Consider the following 22,415-nt stretch of genomic DNA (forward strand, 5'->3'; position numbering starts at 1 on the left):
CTAGGGGTGGGCAAAATCTAATCCAACTTGCTCAATTTGTTCAATTCAATTCATTTTTAGCGGTTTGATTGGATTTTTATATAAATTTGATTGGATTGGGTTCAAAAATTATTTGGATTGGATTGATTTAGGATTGAAGATATAAATCCAATCCAACCCAATCTAATCCAAACCACATATTATATAATTAAAAAATTATAAATTTTTTATATATTTTTTTATTCTTATATATTAATTTTTAATTTTTTTTAACATATTCCTTACTTTTTAATAGTTTTGTAACATATTTCCAATTTTCAATTCCCAAATGAAAACATGAAGCCCTAAACATGCTTGCCGCTGCCACACTAGGTCCACAACCAAGTTCATTCTATGCTCTTCAAGACTTGGCACCATCGTACTTTTTGCATCAAATTTACATTATATATTAATAAACTTATAAGTTTTAAACCGATTAATTAATCTAAATCAAATCGAATCATAATGATTTGGTTTGATTTGGATTTAAAATTTTTAATTGTTTAGATTTGATTTTATATTACGTAAACCGAACAGTATAAATTAGATTGTATTTTAATCCAAAACCAAACCAATCTGGCCATACCCCCACACCTATTAATGCCCATTTCATTTCAAAAGGTAGGGGTCAAAATGCAACAACCCTAATAACTTAAGAGGCATTAATGCAAATTAGCCAAACAAAAACGAAGAGTAAATAAATAAATATTTTATGACGCGGGAAATCTCATTCAAGCCTCCAGTGAACAAAGCACCATTCCAAAACATAATCCCCAAATTCAATACAAATACCAAAAAAACAAAAATATCGCAATCGATATGATTTGGTAGTGATGAGCTCCTTCAGACGCATTGCAAAACACCCAACCATTTCTTTAATTGAATCATCCACCACCATCAACGCGCTTAAGCAAATCCATACCCAACTGCTACATAACGGTCTTCCTAACGACCATCATCTTTTAGGTCAATTTGTCGCCTCCATTGCCTTCCACAACCCCAACAATCTCCACGTTCCAACCATGTCCTCAGCCAGTGTACCAACCCCACCCTCTTCACCCTCAACTCCATGATAAGAGCCTACTCCAAGAGCTCAACTCCTCAAAAAAGCTTCCATTTCTTCAAACGGATTCTCCGCTCCGGTGAGAATCTCTCACCTGATGACTACACTTTCAATCTATTGGTTCGCACGTGAGACTGGACCTTCCTTATATGGTGCTGTTGTAAAACATGGGTTTTGAGATTGACCCGCATATTCAAAGCGGGTTGATTTTCATGTATGCGGAGTTGGGTTTGTTGGGTTCGTGTCAACAAGTGTTTAGAGAAATTCCTGAACCAGATGTTGTGTGTCAGACGGCTATAGTAAGCCCCTGTGCGAAATGTGGCAACGTGGGTTTTGCTAGGGAGTTGTTTGATGAAATGCCGCAGAGGAACCCTGTTGCTTGGAATGACATGATTGCAGGATATGCATAGTGGAAGTCGAGGGAGGCCTTAAATTTATTCCGTTTGATGCAAACAGAAAGTGTGAAGGTTAATCAAGTTTCTATGGTTTCAGTTTTATCAGCGTGCTCTCGCTTAGGGGCACTGGATCAGGGGAGATGAGCACATGCATATACAGAGAGAAATAAGTTGCCAATGACTTTGACACTGGGGACTGCACTCATTGACATGTACGCAAAATGTGGGGACATGAATAAGGCCATGGAAGTCTTTTGGGTAATGAGGGAAAAGAATGTATATACTTAGAAAGTGCTATGACTGGTCTAACCATGAATGGATTTGGGGAGAAGTGCCTTGAACTTTTTTCCTTCATGAAACAAGCTGGAATTCATCCAAATGAAGTCGCATTAGTTTCAGTCTTAAGAGGTTGGAGTGTAGTTGGAATAGTTGACGAAGGCCGTGAGCATTTTGACTCTATGAGAAGATTGTATGGAATTGAACGTCAGCTAGAGCATTATGGATGCATGGTTGACTTATATGGTGGAGCTGGGCGTTTAGATGAAGCCTTAAACTTGATCAACAGCATGCCCATCAAGCCTCATGCTGGTGCTTAGGGAGTTTTGTTCAATGCTTGTAGAATGTATAAGAATATGGAATTGGGTGAGCTTGTCTCAAGAAAGATAGTAGAGCGAGAGGCCAAGAATCATGGAGCATATGTGCGTTCGTCAAAAATATATGCTGATTCCAAAAATTGTGATGGAGGCAATATCGTCCGGCAAACCATGAAGGCTAAAGGTGTAAGAAAGCTTCCTGTCCTGGTTGTAGTGTCCTGGAGGTTGATGGTGAAGTTCATGAGTTCTTTTTTGGGGACAAATCCCATCCTAAGTACAGTGAAATCGAGTTGATATTAGGAGAAACCTCTTGGCAGCTGAAATTATCAGGCTACCTGGCCAATACTAATCCTTTTCTCTTTGAAATCGAAGAAGAGAAAGAGGATGCTCTGTGTAAACATAGTGAGAAAGTGGCAATTGCTTTTGGTTCGATCAGTTTCAGGGAAGGTATGCTAATTAGGATTGTAAAGAACCTGAGAGTTCTTTGGGATTGTCATGATGTAACAAAAATGATATCTAAACTTTTTAACAGAGAAATCATTGTAAGAGATATGAATAGATTTCATCATTTTAAAGATGGTGAATGTTCATGTAAGGGTTATTGGTGATAGACAAATGTGTAATCTGAATCCCCTTCAATGGAGAAAAAACGTCTTTAATCATTGATTAATTCCAAATCTAAACTGATTTTTTTCCCTTTTTTTTATTTTTACTTTTGTGTTAGTTTCGGTCAATCTTCTACAGCCAATTGTTAATGAACAGGATGCTTCAGAGGTGATCACATGGTATTTACTATATGGTTGTGTCACACAAAATTTATGATATGGTTAGAAAATCATAATCAATGAATCAATATTTCAGATTCATTGCAGGACCATTTTTGTCATTGATAAATGCACATTTTGTATCATATTCATTAAAATATAAAGTCACGTCATACCTTAAGAGGTGCCAAACACAACTTTCATTTCAATCTTGCTGGTTGTTTCCTCATGCATTATCAAATAAATCCAACAACACCACTTAGATGCAATTTATTTCAGTTGTACAGTGTTGGTATGACGTCCATAAATATTTTTTCCAATGTTATAGGCTGTAGGACTTTGTTAAACTTCTTTATAGTTATACCTTAATCTTCACTTCCTTTTAAGGATTAATGGTAAAATTACTATTTCTTCAGATAATAAAACTGGTGTTCGAGAGAAATGAAAGTGAATGGATGAGCAATAGAAAGATAAAATGCCACTTGGTTGTTTAGTAAGAAGAAAAGTGGGAGAGATGAAAAAGGAAAGTGAATAAACTCATTAAAAAAAAAAAAAGTTCCTCCAATTAGGATATGGAAGATAAAAACATTTGATAAATGTCAAACAAAATAGGTGTAATTACCATCAAATCCCTTTTAAAATTTTAATTAGGTTTATTATAACTAATAGTAATGGCTAAAATACTAATTTATATTATTATTATTTTTTTCTTTCCTTCCATTTGTATCTTTTTTCAGAAAATATATATATATATATATATATATAATTCTTTTCTCATGACAGTCCCGAAGATTATGCACAGAAATATGCATATCTTGAATTGTATATGTGTTTAAATAGTTTTTTTATATATCCAATATGTGTTGCCGTCCAACATAATTTAGGATTTGTTGGTAGGATATAGGTATATATATATATATATATATATATATATATCTATATAGATATTACTTATATTATATATGTACGAGCAGAAAAATTAAAAGAATATGATATGATAGTTATCATCCTCATGAAGCAAATTTTCGAAGGAGTTAATTTAATTATAAAAGGTGAGACCCGTTTTTTTGAGAACTACATATGTAAAATCTTTATGGAAACCAAACAATTTTTGTCTGTTTTTTTGGGGGTCACCTCGGCGCTGGTAGTTTAATTCAAAAGAAGGTGGGCATCTAAGGTGAAGAAGAGGTGGCAATTTGACTTCAAATGACAAAAATATCTTCTGCGTCTCCCCTCCAATTCTTCTTTTTTTTTTTTTTTTTAATAAAATAAATGGTGCTTTAAAGTAAATAAATTATTGGTTACATTGAGGAAGAAGATCTTTCTTGGAATTCCAAATATGATATGGAAATTGTTTCAATTTGTCTTTATTCCCAAATATCTATGGCATGGGCTATCTAAATGTATAGTAGTATGTTATTTTATTTATTTTTTTTTTTCCTCCTTTTTGGTAAAAGTATAGTCGTGGAGGTTAGAATTTTGCGTCAATCATTCTAGCTTAATAAGACAAACTTGGTTCTGTAGACCTAATCAGAACGCACACTTTGCCAGATTGAAATAGCATGCAAAACTGGACAATTAAAAAAGGATTTTGAAAATAGTTAATTGAGTATTAATACCTTTAGTTTTTTTTTTTTAAAAAAAATTTAACATGTTACAATTTAATTTTTAAATTTTAGTTTATTATATTTTAATTTTAAAATTTTTTTTACAATAATGATAATTAACCCTTCGATGGTACTAAAATGTGAACTTTTAAAATTAGAAAGTGTATATAAATTGTAAAAGTAGAATCAAATTATATTTTACTGTTGATCTTGTGAGAGTTAGATGAAATAAAATTGTTAGCCAAAAAATTTAATGAGATTAAAATATAACAAATTAAACTTCAAAGTGAAAGTTTTATTTTTTTTATTTTTAATTATTAGGTATTAAAGTAAAATTAACCTTATGGCAAACCAAAAAGAAGGAGACGTTTACCAAGAAATCTTTATACGTATGTGGAAAATAATATATAAGACTTAACAATATGTGATTATCCTTACTATCAACCATCAAAATGTTACATCTTCGTGACGAAAGCTGCGTTTATTTGGTTGACCAAAATGTTATTGCATCTTCTGCTCTTGTGAAGAAACTTTGATCACGGGATGGGTGGCTTGCTTCTTTTAGTATACATATATATATATATATATATATATACTTATATTAATGGCTTTCTTTTTTTATTTTTATTTTACATATATATATATATATATATAAATTTTATGGTGAAGACGGTCCGCATGAGGACCGCAATATTAGTGATTATTTTTCATAGTATTAACGACGATTTTTTAGAAAATCGTTACTAATACTATAAAAAACCGTCACCAATACTGTGGTCCGCATGAGGACCATCCGCACCATAAACGGACTATATATATATATATATATATGCGCACACACACACACACACGATAACACTCTGTTGCGGCATGAATTCCACAACAAGCACAGCCATCAACCATTTTCCAGATTATTTAATAAAAAAATGTATTTTAAATGGAAAACCGACTATCTGTAGCATGGTTGTCCTATTTGTTGGTAACATTTAACTTCTTGCAATGTGATATTCACCTATTTTCTTAATTTTATAAAATGTAGAGATTTTAAAATGTATTATTAAGCTATATAGATGTTGTAAAATATTAAAATCTATAAAAAAAAAAAAAGTAAAGTTAATCCTTTATAATTTTAATTAAATCTGATCCATGTTTAAATTTTAATTTTTAAAACAATTTAAAATCGAACATATATATATATTGTAAAATACTAAAATCTATATAAAAAAAAAAGTTAACCATTTATAATTTTAATTAAATCCGATCCATCTTTAAATTTTAATTTTTAAAATAATTTAAAATCGGACAAATATAGTTATGATAGTTTTCAGAATAATTCTATAATATGAAAATTCTAACATATATAGTATTTCTTTTTTATCAAGATTATAGATTTAGACTTAGTTAAATAATAAAAGTCTATGAGTCCTGATATTTATCTTTAGATGTATTAACATTTATTATTTAAATTTAAATCCAAAATTTATCTAGACGGAACATGGAAATGCTTTGCACTATCATAGACATGTTCATTATTTAAGAAAATCAAGATTCTCTCGTTAAAGAATTCAATGAGAGAATTCTTTTATATATATACATATATATTTAATTACAATTTTTTTTTTTTAATCAAAGAACACAACCTAATTTTAATAAATGAGGCATATTTATATATATGACAGCAAGTGTTAAGAATTAAATATCAATTCCTAATATATATAATGGATAAACACATTGTAAGCATTTCTACTTTAATAAAATTGGATTCTCTATTAGAGATTGATTTTATATATATATATATATATAGTCGGTTTCAAATAAAATTCATCTTTGTTTTTAAATTTTATTAAACTAAGAAACACCATTGATGACCATTAATAAACCACAACTATGATATAAAATTCAACCAGTAATTCAATATAAATTTAATAACATACTAAAATTCTATTTAGGAAAAATAAATTATATCAAGATCCAGTAATTAATTAATGTAATTTTAAATCTTAACCTTTTATGTGATTCAAGTGTTAAAAAAGAAAAATCTCATATTAATCCTTATACTAAAGACCTTATTTGAGCTTGTCTATATATATATTTATATATATATGCTAGTCTCAAATCCTTAATATCAAGATTAACATCAAAACTTTTTATATATATAGTTAGGCTTAAATAAGTTATTTAATATGAAAACTAATATGAAATTTTCTTTTTTCAACTATTGGATCGCATTAAGTGCTGAAATTTAAAATTACAATTATTAATTCACTACTAGAATTGCATTGATAAATAACGCAATAAATGCATCGCACAAAATAAACAACGATATATCGCACGGCGTTGTCGAACGTCATGTCGCTAAAGCCATAAGACAATAAGCGATGCAGTATAAGAGTCGTCTATTTTTGAGTTTTTAGCGAAGCATATTGACTTTTAGCGACGCATTCTTTCAATCCACTTATAGAGACGCATTATTTAGAGACGCTTCATCATAATAACTCTAAAAATATATTAGCGACTGTTATATATAGCGTCGTTAAATATATCTGTCGCTAATGAGTCGCCTGTTTAGCAACGCATCTATGCTTTTAGCGACCCTCTCAGCAACGTGTCAGATTTGATGGTCTACTTATAGTGATGCATTATTTAACGATGCTGTTCAGGAGAGTCACTAAAAAAACTATTAGCAACTTATTTTAAAGCATCGCTAAATATATGAGTCGCTAAAAATAGGCAATTAAAGGTCGCCAAATATGTTAGATGACATTGTTATGTGTTAATGTGTCCCCCCTTCTTTTTTTTTTTTTTTTTTACTTTACTTTTTTTTTTAATTTTGTGAAAAGTGATTAAAATAGTAAAAATATAAAAATAATTAAAATACAAAAAAAACTAAAACTAGGTTCATCCAAAATAATTAGAATACAAAAATTTTAAATAAATATTTTTTCATAACAAATTAATTATCAAATAAATTAAATATTATCTCATTGACATATTTTTACATAATTTATAAACTATTGTATTTTTTCATAACAAATTTAATATTAATTAAACTTCCATAAATGTACACTCATTGAGATGGAAGTTGATGTCCTTTTGTTGATGATATTACACCCTCATACTACATATGGAAAAATTAAAAAAGTTATTAACACTTATGCAAAATAAATAAAATATTAATCATTATTAAATTTGTAATTTAGTCAATGAAAATTTAAAGAATATTACCATCGTTTTTAAGATTTGGCGCGATGTATTTTTCCTAATTAAAAGTGGAAAATACATAAGAAGCGGATCAAAAAAATAATTAAATGAATAATAATAAATATTATAAATATTACTTAAAACATAAGTTAATAAATATATGTACCAATTTATTTAGAAGATATTGTTTATCCATATACCCTTACAGTCATTACAAACATTGTCACTCTCACATTCATCCTCACTATCATTTTCGTCGATACTTGGCAACTATATGACAAATGGATTGTGAGCCATCGTAGTATCTCCAAGAACATCTTTTTCGACAAAAGTACGATGTTGTGATGAAGTTAAAACAACAGACCATCTCGAATCAAGTTGATCTTAAACATAAAATACTTGTTGAACTTAGCAAAAAAATGTGAAGCAATATCACAAACAAAATTTCTACAAAAGTAAGATTAATAAAACCCAATGAACCTAAACCTGCGGTTAAAATGAAAAAAAAAAAAAAAAAAACCCAACCCACCACCTGTCTCCTCCAACCACAGAGAAAAAAGAAACTCACCTAAGCGATGGAGACGAAGAAAGAAGAAACCCAGAAAATCACGCAACACAAAGAAATCCAGCTTCTCGGCTAACGACAACATAGGCAAATGAAAAATGAAATTCAAAATAGCCCACTCTTCAAGTCTTTCTTAGTTTGCTTCCAAATTTAATATCTATTAGATAGAATACTTGATGTAGTTTTAAAAAATAAAAGGAATTCAAAGGCACGCATAAAAATTTTAAAACGCACCAAAAATTTTCAAAAAATGGAAAAAACGTGCATTTTCTCTCAATTTTATTTTTTTTCTTTGATTAATTTTTTAGTTTTCATCTACAATTAAAAACTGAAAATATTTCTTAAAAATATGAAGCAAAATATCAAAGATTGTTGTTTATTTTTCTATTTTTCAAATACATCTTTATTCTTTATAAAATTTGCATGTCTTTTAAAATTTTTGTTTTTTTTTTTTTTTAATTGGGAGAACATGTGAAACATTCTCTTCAAGAAGGGTTGCCTGTTCTTGAATTGTGGGATCAAGCGATGCATTATAGTCGAAAAGCATTGCATGTTCCAATTTTTATATTTTCTTTATAATCTTTAAATGGTTTTTTAATTGTTCATCTACAAATATATTCATGTAGCAATCCAATGAACATAAATTCCTTTGATCTCAAAACAGAAAATAATTTTGTCAATGCTTTTCTCAATTATTCACATATATGTGTATAAACGAGACACAAAATATCTCAAGATCTAATTTAAGATGGGATACCGAATATAGAATTCTAATTCAACAAGCATTTATTGACCAATTTATCTACATAAGTATGTTAAATGAGCTTAACTTTCATGTATTTATGGTCAATGATAGCTTACTTGTTTTTAAAAATTAAAAGTCTATTAAATTGTTTTTTTTTTTTAAAAAAAATTGAAGGAACAGGCGACGCAATTCCATTAAAACACGTCGCCTATTCCATGTTTTATTATTATTATTATTTTTTAATCTTTAATTAGTTTTGTTGATTGCTCATCTACAAATTAAAAAAACAAAAAGCATATTTGCAAAATTAAAAAAATTACTAAAAACAACTTTCAAATTCAAAAAAAGTTAAAAATTGGTTGAGTAAAAAGGCGATGCAGTTGCTGCAAATGCATAGCCTTTTCATCTATTTGGTGACTCTTTGTTAAAAGAATACGTCGCTTAAAATTATATTAGCTAATTCTTGTTGTATTATTACATCTAAGTCATTTGGCCTATTGGTGTGGTGGTTCCTTCAGAGTGTAAAAGGTCCTGGGTTCAATTTTTTTTTTTTCTTTTAGTTAATCTAATTTTATTTCAACTACAAATAAGCAGTGAAAATATTAGAGCAACATAATTGAACTATATTTTTTTTTTTTTAAAGATTTTGGTAACAAGTGACACACAATGAAGATTGTGCGTCGCTTGTTCTTTTTTTTTTTTTTTCTTTTAGTCAATCTAATTTTATTTTAACTACAAATAACCAGTGAAAATATTAAAACAACATAACTAAGCTAGTCTTTTTTTTTCCTAAGATTTGGTAACAGGCGACACACAATCTGTGCGTCTGTGCGTTCTACTTTTTTTTTTTTTTGGTACTTTTAGTCAATCTAATTTTATTTTAACTACAAATAACCAGTAAAAATATTAAAGCAACACAACTGAGCTCCTCTTTTTTCTTTTTTCTTTTTTGGTTCTTTTGGTTAATCTAATTTTATTTCAACTTATTTCAACTACAAATAACCAATGAAAATATTAGAGCAATATAACTGAGCTCCTTTTTTTTTTTTTTTTTTTAGTTTTTTTAGTCAATCTAATTTTATTTCAACTACAAATAACCAGTGAAAATATTAGTGTAACAAAACTGACCTCTTTTTTTTTTTTTTTTAAGATTTTGGCAACAGGTGACGCACAATGAAGATTATGCGTCGCCTGTTCTAATTTTTTTTTTTTTTGGTTGTTTTTATCAATCTAATTTTATTTCAACTACAAATAACCAATGAAATTATTAGAGTAACATAATTGAGTTTTTTTTTTTTTAATATTGGTAACTGGTGACACACAATGTGCGTTCCCTATTACTAACTGAAGACGTACAATGTGCGTCGCCTATTACTAGAGTTGTCTATTACAAACTGGAGACGCACAATGTGCACCACCTCTTACTAATTGGAGACGCACAATGTGCGTCGCCTATTACCAAAATCTTTCCAAAAAAAAAAAAAAAATAGCTCAGTTATGTTACTCTAATATTTTGCCTAGTTATTTATAGTTGAAATAAAATTAGATTGACTAAAAGAACAAAAAAAAAAAAAAAAAAAAGAACAGCGACACACAATCTTCATTGTGCGTCGGAGCTCAGTTATGTTACTATAATATTTTCACTGGTTATTTATAGTTGAAATAAAATTGGATTGACTAAAAGAGCCAAAAAAAAAAAAAAGGAGAACAGGTGATGCACAATCTTCATTGTGCATTGCCTGTTACTAAAATCTTTAAAAAAAATAAAAAATCAGCTCAGTTATGTTACTCTAATATTTTCACTGGTTATTTGTAGTTGAAATAAAATTAGATTGGTTAAAAAAAACTTAAAAAAAAAAAAAAAAAAAAAAAAAACAGGCGACGCATAAAGGAGACTGTGGGTCGCCTGTTATCTATATTTAAAAAACAAAAAAAAAAAAACAACTCAGTTATGTGCTTAAATATTTTTACTGATTATTTGAGGTTTTCAAGAAAATTAGGTTGATTTAAAAAGAAAAAAGAAAAAAGGGGGGAAACAGGCAACTCGGAATGATTTTTGTGCGTTGCGTGTTACCAATATCTTTAAAAAAAAAAAAAAAAGAATACTATTTAAGAGATTTGCAAAAATAAATTGTATATGAAAAATTATATAATTGAACAACAACCTCGTATAATTAAATTTTGTTATTATGTAAACATAGATAAAGGGATGGTTAATCATTTTTCATAAGTCTAGCATTTAAATGATACAATTCAGATAAAATATACACACAATATTAAAAACGACTTTGTTCACGTTCATATTTAATAACTCTTAACGAATGTGTCGCGTGTTGTTGTTTTTAGTGACCGTTTGACATCGGGATACATCATATATTTATTGAATTTTTACTGACGCGTTAACCTTAGAATTGTGGTTTTATTTTTTCAGACGCATTTGTTTCGTGGCGTCGCTAAGTGAGTGTCACTAGATATCAATTTTCGCGTAGTGATTATTCAATCCAACAAAGCCTACTTTGTCTAAATAAGATTTTAGTATATCATTAAATTCATAATTGACTGCTTTTAAAATTTTAAATTTTAATCTTGATGTGATCTAGAACTAACTCTTAGCTTACAATGAGGACAATTGGTGACATGTATATACATATAAGAATTCTAAAATTAGAACAATCCTGATAGTAAACTATGAGGCCTATTTTATTGGCATTAAAATTGTTTCAATAATTAAGATTTAAAATATTCTTAGGATTTATTTGAGTTCATGCAAGTTCATTTTACTCTATTATTACTTTTGTATTTTACTATATTCATATCATTCATCAATACATTTTTAAATTTTACTCCTCGAAACAGACCATTGATTAATGACAAAAGTCTTTATGATTTTTCTATTAAGATGTTAATCAATGACAAAAGTCATGATGATTTTACTATTAAGATGTTGTAAGAGGATAATAATTGTATACATATATAAAATCAGACTCACATCAAGTTGACTTAATGATTTAAACATCATGACCTTTTTTATTAATTATTAACTTAATAAAATTTGAATGTTTGTAATTTAATGAAATAAATTTTTAAAAAATGATGAACGATAATAAAACAATGAATATTGAGTAATTTATCCAAAAAAATGAATAATGAATAATAAAATTATGCACATAAATTAAGGGACCAAATAAATAATTAACCACTCAATAATATTTAATTAACTTCTATTATCTCAATTATTTTGCCATACTTATTATTTATACTTAAACTTTTACATACATTATAATTCAACAAGAAATATGATTTTAAGTCTATAGTTATTCTTTTTAAGTATTTATTAAATTTACTTGGTCATGTTTATTATCGGTATTCCTATATATTATAAAATTATCATTTTTTTGTTACTATAAAGTTTATATTGTGAATAATGCATCATTAATAGATTTAGTACTTTTAAAATGGTTTCAATATTCTAAGATTTTAAAATATATAAATTATTTTGGTAACGAAAATATATAAATAAGTTTAAATATAATAAATATATAAATAACTATAAATATAATAAACATCATTTTAAAAAAATGATAAAATCCAATTAACAAATAGAGAAAAAAAAATATTCATTAAAATAGATTCTAAAAATTTAAAAGTAATCTGTGTATTTATGCTTAAAACTTCTAAGCATGTTAATAAATATAGAATTTTAATGCCATATATATTTTCTTTATCAACAATCAACCATATTACTATATAAACTATAACTTTTTTAGTTATGTCATATTTAACGATATTATTATTTCAATTAATGTATTATTAATGTTCTTTTACATTAATTTTAAATTTTAATATGCAAAATTTTATGTTTTTAATATATGATATATAATTTTCATAATTTTATCAAAATTTCTATCGATATCGATAATTTTATAAAATTATACATTTGATATTTCCATCGACATCGATATTTTCATCATTGGTTATAATCAAGGAATTTGATTATTGATACGCAGACCTCATTGGTTCTGTCTCTTTAGTCTTTAGATGATATCACCATATCAACATCTATAAAACAGTATTAAAATACTCATTTTTGTATTTCACAATCCCAAAGTCATAAGATTGATAACAATAATAATTCAATATTCAATTTCAGTTTAAGCCAAAACATAAGAAGATAGATACTGCTGTGAGAATATGTTGTCAACAACAGAGTTGGGCATATTTTATTCAAAAAGACAAAAAAGAAAAAAAGAAAAGAAAAAAAACGTCTTCTTGTGCATATATTGAGGAGCTTTCAAAGGAAAATGCAATTTAATTTGTTTAGGATTGAAGAAACTCAATTTTATTGGTTAAAAAATGCAAGATTGAAGGAAAAGAGACTAATCATGATTCATGTGTTTTCACAAGTCAATGGCCAAGTCCCATCCTCTACAGTTGGATTTAAATGTAAAATAAATATTTGCACGGCCATCGATATTTCCCTGTTATTCTAAAAATATTGAAACCAAAGAGTGGATGAGCGTTTACTTATGCACCGAAACAGTTACCAAACATCAATGAAAGAAACATTGAAACTGTAAATATATATTAGTTAGTCTCTCTTAATTTATCATGGATTCCATATCACAGTTACTGAATTTTCACTACCTAATTAGACGGCTTTTTATTTGCTATGGACCGTTAGCTTTGTCACTTCGATTTTTTTTTTTTTTTTTTTTAAAGACATATGTTATATTAGAAGAAGATTGAATCCAGATTTGAAAATTAATTATTAGAGGTCTTTATCATTTTGATACATATATAAGAGTAAACATATTATAATTTTGAATCGTTAAATTTTCACCAATTGTAATGAAAAGCAATTTTTATATTTTAATGCCCCAAATATAAATATATATATATATATATATATGAAGTAAATTGTGGCAAGGGAACAAATCACGTGCTTATCCTACAGCCGCGCTCTTATTTAATTTCTAGTTTATCATTTTTAATAAAGGTTCCAAGTTAAGTTGCAAGGTATCTAATTTCGTTGGTTACCAAAGGGACTTACAAAAGAATCAATGATCATTTCTTTTTGGATTTGGACATAACTTTAACATTACTGTCAACAATTCCTTATTAAGAATAATTAGTATGTTTTAATTAGAAAAATTAGTTTGTTATAAAGTGATGAAAACTTTATCATAGATGCAAACGTATCCCCGACTATTTCTTTGGGACGAGTAAAGGAACTCCTAGAGTTCAAACTTGGAAAAAAAAAAGAATAATAATAATAATAATGAAATTGCAAGGGCACCTTGGGATGAGATATAGAGCTTTTGTTCCACTACGATTACTGGCCATTCTTTCTTGAATTTATGCTCTCACTACACATTTTTTAGACCTCTACTTTCTACATAATTGCTGGGTGATCTTAGTTTACCCAAAAAAGATTAAAGAGTTACAAAAGGGAAATTCAGAAGCAAATTTTTATTTATTTGTGGCATTGAGAGATAGAGAAATCCTATTTTGTTCGGGTCATTCAGCCAATTAATGGTCCTCAACCAAGTTTTCAAAAGCTAGCAGTAGTTTCAAAGTTTAAGGCATCTTTTAATTGAGTGTTTCTTTGGATGCCAATCAAAAAATGATTTTGAAATATAGAAATGAATGATGTCTTTTCATTGACAATTGAATAATAAAAACACTATTATTTTCTGAAATAATAATTTTTATCCGAATCCTTTCATTTCATCCTTTCATTTCCAGTCCAATGATGAAATATGTATGTATGTATGTATGTACGTATGTATGTATGTATGTATATATGTATTATATTTATTGAAAATGATCAAACTAGGTATATAATATTAAAAAAGAAAGTTGATAGGTACAAATAATCAAGGGTGTGTGATTCTGTTCAGAAGTGAAGAACAAAATAAAGCTAAAAACGGTAACACTATTGGGGGGAAAGGATAAGAATAGGGATAACAACTTAACAAGGTTCGTAATTTAGGAATAAGAATCTTTGCCTTATGAATTTTTTATGATTGTATATTTGTTGTTCATATCAAATTGCTTCGCCTACAAACACAAAAAACAAAAATAAAATAAAATTTTAGGAGTCTCTAGAAATTTATTATGAGCCACATATAGAGAATATGTAATAGATTCCATCAATCTTTGGTTATAATCCATTTATCGGAATAGTATTCATCGTATTCTCTGAATTTTTGTCTATCCTTTGTCTATCCTTTTTAAGGATGTTTTTTGCTTTGTTCTATCTCCATTGACTTCATGGCCTCCACTTTGGCATTTTTATTTTATTTTATTTGCTTTAGGAAAAAAAATGATAACATTATCAGATGTTTGATGGTGAGAAAATTATATAATACGGTGAATGGTACAAAAGATGTCTATAAATTCCTTATCGGGTAAAAGTATAGAAGGAAACATTACTTTCTTTCTTCCCAAAAACACTCTCTCTTGTGGAAAATTATAGACACAAAATTTTATTGTTGCAATGGAATTCGTTGACCTTTTATCACCATCACAAGGTGCATTAGAATGAGGAGTAATTGGTGGATTTCAGACCCACCAATAGGCAATGAATTGAAGGATGGAGTAGTTGATGACTCTTGGGAATTTTCAAGGCTATTGAAAAAATGTCAGCCGAAACAGAAACGTAAAAGCAATGAATCAGGATTCACACAAGGCACAAGATTTCACCACATCATCTTTTATATGATGATCATTTATCACATATAAAATAAATTGAACAATACCTATAATTTAATGCAACATTAAAGTAAAATATATAAGTTATATATATAATCTACAAAATAATTATTTAATATTTAATTATAAGTGGTATGGTACACCAAATTACCTATACAACAATTATATTTAAGGTTTTTTCTTTTATTCATTACATTTATAAACTTAACTATCTATAATTATGAGTAACATTATATAACATAAAAATAAAGTATGTTTTTCCTTAAAAAAATGTCCAATTACGAATGATCATTGAATTGTACATAAGATTTTTCCCCAAAAAGAAGAGACTTTGGATGGGCAGGGCATCCGAATGATTAATGATAATAACGAGGACTAAATGACAAATTATATTAAATTATTTTTAAATAAATTATGTTATCTGAGCTAGCCGTGTTTCCAGTGTGTAACTGCAGAGCCACACGAGAAAAATAGGCAGGTAGACTTTTATTTAAGTCATTTTCTTTCACATTCAAAGCTGTCTTTCGTTATTTGTTACGCATCTATCATTCAAGGCCTAATTAAATGCAATGTTTCTCTTTCTTTCTCTCCATCTTCTTACACATTTTCTGCGGCCCTTTTCTCTCCTTTCAAACAATTTTTTTCTTTTTTTTTTAATTCAAAATTTTCGAGTCATACTTTAGGACCAAAGAAAAAGAAAACAACAAAAAAAACTGTTGAGCTCTTAACAGGGAAGATATGAGAAAACGTACGCATATAAAATCTGTAAGTACAATAATTTCTGAAATACTGAACAATTTGTTCCCACTGTTCACATTTATAATTATAATTATTTTTGGATAGGGGTTTAATTTAAAGAAATTTCAAACACCACTAGTATAATCTTAAAGAGTAATCAAGATTAGTTAAAGCGTAAAATTTTGAATTACTTTGCTAAATATTGATTCAATAAAAACTGGATCTTAGCTCAACTCCACTTATGTTATAACATAACAGGCTAAAAGAATTTGAAATTTCGATTTTCTAGTTTTCTTTTTATCACTAAATTATTAATATGCTTTTTTAATTTTGTGAACTGCTTTTGAAATCAAATATAACCATTTTTTTTATAATTATTTTGTATATATTTAGATTAAAGGTTAATTGCACTTTGTTATTTCTAATTTTTAAAATTTTGTAATTTAGACCCTAGCTCAACTTTTCGACTCTATAGGACTTAACTGTTGTCTTATATGATCACTCATCAATATTAAATTGTATTAATTTTCAAGTTAAAAGATACTATAATATAAAATATGAAAATTATTTTTAAAATTTTACATTTTGATAGCTTTTATTTTAAAAAAAAAATGATATAGATATTAAATTATATCAAATTTTAAATTAAAAAATATTAAAAATAAAATTTTTTTAGAACTAATTTTAAAATTTTATACTTTGATATATTCTATATCAAAATTTGATATAATTTAATATTAATTATATGAGATAGCTTTTAAGCACCGTCACTCAAAAGTCAACAATGCTCAAATTACAATAATTAAAAAAATTAAAAATTTAAATTACTAAATTAAAAAATTAAAAGTCGTAAAATTTTATAAGTCTAAAGCATAAAAATCCAATTAACCCTTAAATTTATAATATAATCTATTTTATTAACCAAATTTAAATGAGTTAAAATTGGATCAATCTCGAATGGTTGACCATTAACATCCCTTTTTTAGGGGATTTAAAAAAAGGGACTTGATTGAGCATGAAACATACCTAACTTTCATTACGTAGCTTAGGTTATTATCCTTTCAATCATATTTAAAATTATGAATAAACAGAATGTATGTCTACCTCAAAGGTTGTTGTAGAAGACTTATTCTTGAACATAGCTTCCACGTTGCAACATAAAGTTACTATCATCTTACTTCTACACAATGACATTTTGAATGTGGATACTGATCATCTTGTGAAGGCTCGTGTTGCAGTCAAAATTCAATGCATTAATTGTAAAACCTCATCAATAGGCATTTGTTAGGCTTCACAAATTATGGCCCTTATCCTTACAAAAACAAATATGGGTACAATTACTTTGCCATCACTTTCTTCTTTAACTTGATCCATTCAAATCACATGTGCAATGTTATATTCATTGATATAGCGTTGCAGCTATTTCTATTTTGGTTCATAAAATATATATGTATTTATGGATGAGACTAATATTACCATTTAATTTCTTTATTAGTTTTTATAGCTTTTAGATCATTTCAAAACTAAATTTAAATAATATTGATCTTCTAGATTTATTTTATCCAAATATAATTTTGATATTATACTAAATTCAAAAGTGATTTAACATCTAACAAAGGAAGTTTTAATGTTAAAACTATTAGACCGATATAATATGAGCCTAACTATTTAATATATATATATATATAATTAATCTCATCAAGAAATCCTAATAGAATAATCATAGTATTTTTATTATTAACCTTTAGTTTGCTTTAGAAACTAAGATATTAAATGAGTTTGATAAAGTGCTGAAACTCTAAAAAAAAACAATTTTCCTCAACTCATTTAAAACCCAAAATACTTTTATATCTCAACTCTTAAACAATTTAAAAACTTATAAATGATATATCATGATAGAAAAATTATATATATATATATATATAAATATCAATTTTTTTAATCAAAAATTCCTAATTTAGTTAAATCAAATATATTGATGTAGTAATTATTCATATGATGCATTGATAATTATTATTTGATTTTAAATCTAAACAGAAATATGACAGCTCATATCACTTGTCACATAAACATATACTTCATTTAATAAAACCAAGGATTTTCTCGATATAGAATTTTGGTATATATGTACATAATGCCTTTTTTTTTTTCTTTTTTTTTCTTTTTTTTTTTTTTCTTAGATGCATTTTTTAAGATCTAGAAAATAAATTTAAAGATGTGTGGCCTTAAAATAGAGAGAGCTTTTGTCTTATCACTTAAGGACAAACATATATATTTGCTGTTGCAGTTTCAACAATTTGTGTGTATAGATTTTGTGGAATTTCAAACCTCCAAAAAGCGTAAATATCAATACCCTTTCCATTCAGTAATGTCTGTTTGGAATGTATATTGACCTTTCATAAACAATACTTACAGACGAGGCAGTTTTTGATTGGCTACAAGTTCACGATGAAATTGCTTATCACAAACCCTTATTTACTTATTTATTTATTTCAGTATAAGGGAAACCCCATATTTCTTAATTCTTATAATCCCCTTTTTGTCTCTTCTTGGTGAGATGAAACAGTTGCCTAACTTTTTATTTTATTATGTGGAGTTCTCTGGTTTAATGAGTTGGCATGTCTTTTTTTTTTTGGGCTCAAATAATGAGTTGGCATGTCAAAAACTGATACAGTGAACCAGGAAATAATTTTGTACTTACTTTCTTAGGAATATTAATACTACTTGCTGCCAAATAAAGACCTCCTCATGCTTACAAAAAGTGACTTCACAATGACCGAAGCCTTGTATTATAATTGTACATTAAAGGGGGTAGTAAGTTCCTGTCAATTTGCATACATATATATATATATATACTCTCCTGTAAATTTGCATACAAAAAAAATGCAAATTTGCATATATATATATATATATATATATATGCATAGAAATGATATAGTAATAAATTTATTAAGAAAAACTGTGAAGGACAACCATCTATAATCATCAAATTTGTATAATTTTTATGATATAATGATTGTGGATGGTTATCCTTAAAATTACTTTTTCATAAATCTTTTGTCATATCAAAACAGTATATAACCATCTATAATTATTAAATTTGAATAATTTTTATGATCTAATGACTAAAGATTATTGTCCTTCACAAATGTTTTTTTTATCATATCAAAATCGTATATATATATATGCATATAAATAAATATATATTATATTTGTTTTTACGGTTGTTGTCTAATGCATGGTAAAGCTAAACAAAGCAAAAAGTGACCACATGCACTTTGGTTTTAGGTCATTAAATTTCACTTTTTAAACATTCCAATAATACTTTTCCTTATATACAATAAACATTTTAATACATAGGCATGTTGGAGAAAAAAAAAAAAAAAAAAAAGAGAGACAAAATTAAAAAGATGAGTTCTCCATATATGAAGAGGTAAATATGTTGATTATGTAAGTTAGAAAATCTATAGTAATAGAATTATTAAACTATTTATTAAATGATATAATAAATTAATAATGTGCTAATAATTAATTGTTTTGTTTTGTTTGGATTCACTTATTAATATTTAAATTATATTAATATTTTATCAATAATATTCACACATATTATTTGATAATTAAACGTTGTTTTTACTTAATAATTTGACACTTGTAACATTGCTATTAAAAAATATGCCAAATAGTTTTCAAAGAAAAATATTCTATTAATTCTATTATTACGATTGCATGGAAAAACACAAGCAATGTTTACCATTTATTCCTCAAAACCACGAAATTATAACACAATACATTAAAGGAGCAATGCACCTTAACTCGAAATGTATGGTATGAAATTTAGCAAAAAGAAATGCATAGAGTGAAAACTATAAATAAATAAATAAATTATGGTCATCCCTAGATGAAATTCATTATAAATGAATGAGTATTGCCCGTTTAAAAAAAAAACAAAAACAAAAACAAAACAAGAAAAGAATGAGTACTGACATGATGTACACCAAATTTTATTCATAAGATCATCATATATATGACGTGGTGGTACATAAATGTTTAACAAATAATTATTTTCTAAATTAATAGGAAATGAGTCCAATATCACTTTGGCAGATCTATCCTAAAACTTTAAGAAGAATCCTACATGGTTCTGTTTAGAGGAATCCCATTAGATAATCCTTATGAAAACTCCAACTGAATCTCATTGAACTATATAGAACTAGAAATGGGCAAAATCCAATCCAACCCATTCAATCCGTCCAATTCAATCAATTTTTAACGGTTTGGATTGGATTGAGTTTAAAATATTATAAATTGTATGGATTGGAAATATAAATCTAATCCAATCCAAATAATATATTATATAATTAAAAAATTATATATTTTTTATTTTTTTATTTTTTTATATATCAATTTTTAACTTTTTTTCCCATTTTATATATTAATTTTTAATAGATATATTTTTTTTTACATCCCAAATTCCAAATCGAATTGTAAGTTGTAACCCTAAACTAAACATTTACCTTCGTTGCTGCCCACCACCAATCCATCACCATAACCATTAACCACACCAAGCTTCGATTCAACCATCTACTCCTTTGCTTCAAGACTCATGGCTTCAAGATTCACGGCAGCTTCAGCATCTGTTCTTCTGCTTCAAGACCCACGGCAGCTTCAGCATTTTTTTCCTAAATTATATTTATATTTATATTTATTATTTATATTTTATATTTGGAAAATTTTTTATTTGTATTATATGTTTATAAATTAGAAAGTTTCAAACCGATTAACCAATCCAATCATAAATGATTTGGTTTGATTTGAGTTTAACGCTTTAATGGTTTGAATTGCATATTAGTGAAACCAATAAGTATGGATTAGATTGTATTTTGGTCCAAAATTGAACCAACCCAATGCCTACCCCTATATAGAACTAACATGTAATATAAAATGATACTTTGATATATAAAAATAGAACTATAATAGCATGTAAGTTTCCAAATACAGTTAACAAATACAATTAATCATGCTACATGTTATTACCATATATACGTATTAAGGTTACTATTGTTTCTACAATTTAAATTAGAGTATTATAAAAGGTAATTATAAATTTAGGTCATACAACTGATATAAATAGATCTAGATAAAAATAAGAATAAACAAGGGAAAAATAAATATTGTTATTGCTGTGAAATACAAAAGTAAAAAATCAATGGACATTGTAAATATTCCATTAACTACTTGGACATATTGGAATAAATTAAAAACAAATAAAATATGAGATAAAGATATTTTAAACTATTCTTTCAAGACCTCACATTCCATTATTTGGAAAAGTTCTACTTTTTAAAACCAATATAAAATTATGTCATTACAAGTTTAGATCAAAGTATTCTAAAAGATAATTATAAATTTAGGCCATACAATTGATACAAATAGGTTTATATAAAAATAAGGATAAATATGGAAAAGATAAATATTATTGTTACTATGAAATACAGAAGCAAACAAGTGATGTGCAAGGTAAATAATTTGCTAACTGCCTAGATCTAAGAGAACAAAGTAAAAACCAATAAAACGTGATATAAATATATTTTAATAAGTGATATAATATAATAAAAATAATAATTTATTCTTGTGAACTATTCTCTCAGAACATTGCATTCCACTATTTGGAAAAGTTCCCATTTTTAAAACCAATATCAATAAACTTAAATTTATAATCTCAAATCATTTAACATATATACAATTATGGACAAAATTTCAATATAATACTATAACTAAAAATATCTAATTCATTTAAAAGCAATCAAACATTGAGAAAGAATAATCAACACGATAAAAATAATCCAAATGAATTAATTAACAACCACAATAACCATCAAAATAATATAAAAAAAATCATCATTTAAGATCCAACAATTAATACTAATTAAAAATAGGACACCATAAACAATAAATTAAATGTAAAATCATACCATCAAAATAACTCATATACTTAAATGAATATAATTAAAT

General features: G+C 26.9%; 1 pseudogene; it reads left to right on the forward strand.

Annotated features, from left to right (window-relative positions):
- Positions 1–692: 692 nt before the first annotated feature.
- On the forward strand, positions 693–2,757 carry LOC107409195 (putative pentatricopeptide repeat-containing protein At5g40405; annotated as a pseudogene).
- Positions 2,758–22,415: the final 19,658 nt, after the last annotated feature.

Source organism: Ziziphus jujuba, chromosome 12, assembly GCF_031755915.1.
Source record: "Ziziphus jujuba cultivar Dongzao chromosome 12, ASM3175591v1".
Lineage (NCBI taxonomy): Eukaryota > Viridiplantae > Streptophyta > Magnoliopsida > Rosales > Rhamnaceae > Ziziphus > Ziziphus jujuba.